Source organism: Cricetulus griseus, chromosome 4 (genome assembly GCF_003668045.3).
Source record: "Cricetulus griseus strain 17A/GY chromosome 4, alternate assembly CriGri-PICRH-1.0, whole genome shotgun sequence".
In the NCBI taxonomy this organism is placed as follows: Eukaryota; Metazoa; Chordata; class Mammalia; order Rodentia; family Cricetidae; genus Cricetulus; species Cricetulus griseus.
The window spans coordinates 6,256,317-6,258,916 of NC_048597.1; the positions used below are offsets into that span (position 1 = coordinate 6,256,317).

At 50.0% G+C, this 2,600-nt stretch overlaps 1 long non-coding RNA gene across 1 annotated transcript in view; it reads left to right on the forward strand.

Annotated features, from left to right (window-relative positions):
* The first annotated feature begins 215 nt into the window (after nt 1-215).
* LOC113835638 overlaps nt 216-2,600 on the forward strand; it is a 2,893-nt gene continuing 508 nt past the window's right edge. Inside the window, exons 1-2 of the long non-coding RNA XR_004769802.1 lie at nt 216-558; nt 1,774-1,876. This is a non-coding gene — a long non-coding RNA (uncharacterized LOC113835638). The remainder of the gene's footprint in view (nt 559-1,773; nt 1,877-2,600) is intronic.

Sequence of the window (2,600 nt, forward strand, 5' to 3'; positions counted from 1 at the left end):
TCCACTCAGATCCCTTTTCTAGCATTTCCCATACTTGACCATCGTGACTCCCCTTGTTTTAAGAATATATATTTGGCCCAGTGGTGGTGGTGCACGCCTTTAGTCCCAGCACTCAGGAGGCAGAGGCAGCAGATCTCTGTGAGTTCAAGACCAGCCTGGTCTACAGAGTGAGTTCTAGGATAGGCTCCAAAGCCAGAGAAACCCTGTCTCGAAACCCACCCATATATATATATCAGACTAACTGGCATCAGACCATGGCTGTGAAGGTGATCTTCCAGGGCAAGCCTTACCCATTACGCACAAGATGTGCTGACCCCTAAGATATCCCCAAATGGGGGAAACTGGCTTGCATGCTGTATGGTAGTGGGGGATGGTATTTGCACTCTTCTCCAAGAAGTGTTCAGCAATTGAAAAAGGATTTAAATCTTTCCCCCCAGATGTATACTCTGGCATGACTCCGTTACTGTGCTCAGCACCTGAACCTGTTGTGGAGTATTTGTTTAACCAGGCAAAGATGTGTTAACATCTCTTTGTGCTGCCGTTGTTAACTATGTAAAGGTGTGTTGCATTTTCGTTAATTAAATAAAATTAACCTGGACTCAGAGAGGTGGGCTTAGCAATTGGTTGACAGGAAGTAGCAGGGAGGGGCTTAGCATGTTGTTTTGTTTTGTTTTGTTTTTTTAAGTTGGGGTGTTGTGGAAGGGAGTGGCTTCTGGGGGCCACAGTGAAGAGAGAAAGCTAGCCAGTTGCTACTCTAGCTCTCTGGGCATGCAGGTTTTCACCCTTGCCTTTGAATCTCTCTTAGAGTGATAGAGATTTAGTAAAGCTACCTTTAGCAGCAGCAACAGGAACAGAATTCCCCCCAGCTATGGCCTTAGCGGCTGGGCGGTACCAGCGGCTGGGCGGTATTGCTATAGAAAGAGCAGCCACTGTAGCAAGGTAAAACAGCATGACCCTCTTGTGACTCTTGCTTCCTGGTCTTGTTTATTTGTGAGTCGAGAGTCTTTCTCCTGTGTGCATGTGTGTAGATGTGGGTGTGCATTTGTGAGTACGTGTGTGGGTTTGTGTGTGTGCATACACATGCATGTATCTGTGGTGTGTGTCCATGTGTGCATGTTTTGGACAGTTCTTGGGCTTTGACTGTGGCAATGTGTGAGGAGACCCGCAGGGCAGAGTTGCTGGAAACGGACGGACGGCTTCTTCCCACCCAGCTTCTGTTTAGGAAGTGGCAGTGGCTGCTTGTGTTGCTACAACATAAATGTACTGCACAAAGCTGAGTCTAACTCACTTCCTGCTGCAACCCCTTGAGAGTTGCCAGTCAGTGTTTCTGGAGACAGACTGGGTTACCACATCGAGGTAGGTGTAATCCCAGCCACAAGTAAAAAGATTTGCTGTTTTAATATGGCCCTGAGGCCTTCCCAGGAAAGGGGGGCCTTCCATAGGACTTTGGGACCTACTGAGACCCCTCTGGAGGCCTCACCTCCCACATAGAATGCCTAGCATGGCAGGCAGTCAGCCTGGGAGCCCCCAGTTCAGGGGTGAGTGAACCATGACCCACAACCATGAATACCATGAGCCTGCCTGGACTTCTTTCCATTGGTTCCCATATTGCCGTTGTAACATGTGACCACAAACTCAGTGGCTTACGACAAAAATTGCAGGAATCCCAAAGGATTGGGCACAGCTGTAGGCCTGAAGGGAAGAAGACAGGTCATTGGGGGCGCTATTGAAGGTTCCGATGAACTCCAGTGCTTCTGCTTTCTGTCTCCTCAGCCACGAACTTCTGCTGTGTGTCACCACTGATCTGAAGAAACAGGCCTGGCCAGCCTCGGATCTCAGTCTTTGAAGATGTGAGCCAACATGAGTTTCCCCTCCTGTAAGTTGGTTTTTTCAGCTGTTTTTTCATTGCGCAGGAAGCTAGAGAATGTATTTCCATGTTGAGGGCTAGATCATAGACAAATGTGAACTGTTAAGCATCCCACTGCGGTGTCACACTGACGGGAGGCAGAGGGACACTGTCCCAGCACTTCCAGGACAATCCTTCTGCACCCAAAAGCCCCCCAGGCTGCCCACTGCAATGCCTTCACTATCTCAACTCCAAAGGCCATGACCTGGTGAGAACACACATCCTGGGCTGGCACTGATCTTTTCATTATTAACTTACTAACAGTCTGGCCTGACTAAGGAGGGAAGTCCCGGGCATGTGGCCCAGTGGTAGAGCATTTGCCTACCATGCCCTGGGTTCTCCAGAACTGAAAGGGGAAAAATTAAAACAAAAACGACAGAAAATCTAAGCGGGTGTAGAAGGATTACACTCTCTTCTGGCCTGGAGACCTAGAGCAAGGGAAGGCGGGAAGGATTTGCTGCGTGCTTCATGAATCCTTGTACATCAATCAGGGAGCACGGCTTCGGCTTCTTCTTAACCTCAAGAAGGCAGCGGGGGACCAACACCTGGGCAGAGCTGGCCAGTCAGGAGGGGCTGGCAGAGAGAGAGCTTATTAGACAGCGGCCTCTCCTCCCCTCCCTCCCTCCTCCCCTCCCCTCCTCTCCTCTCCTCTTTCTCCTCCTCCTCCACCTCCTCTTCCTCTTCTCTCCCCTCC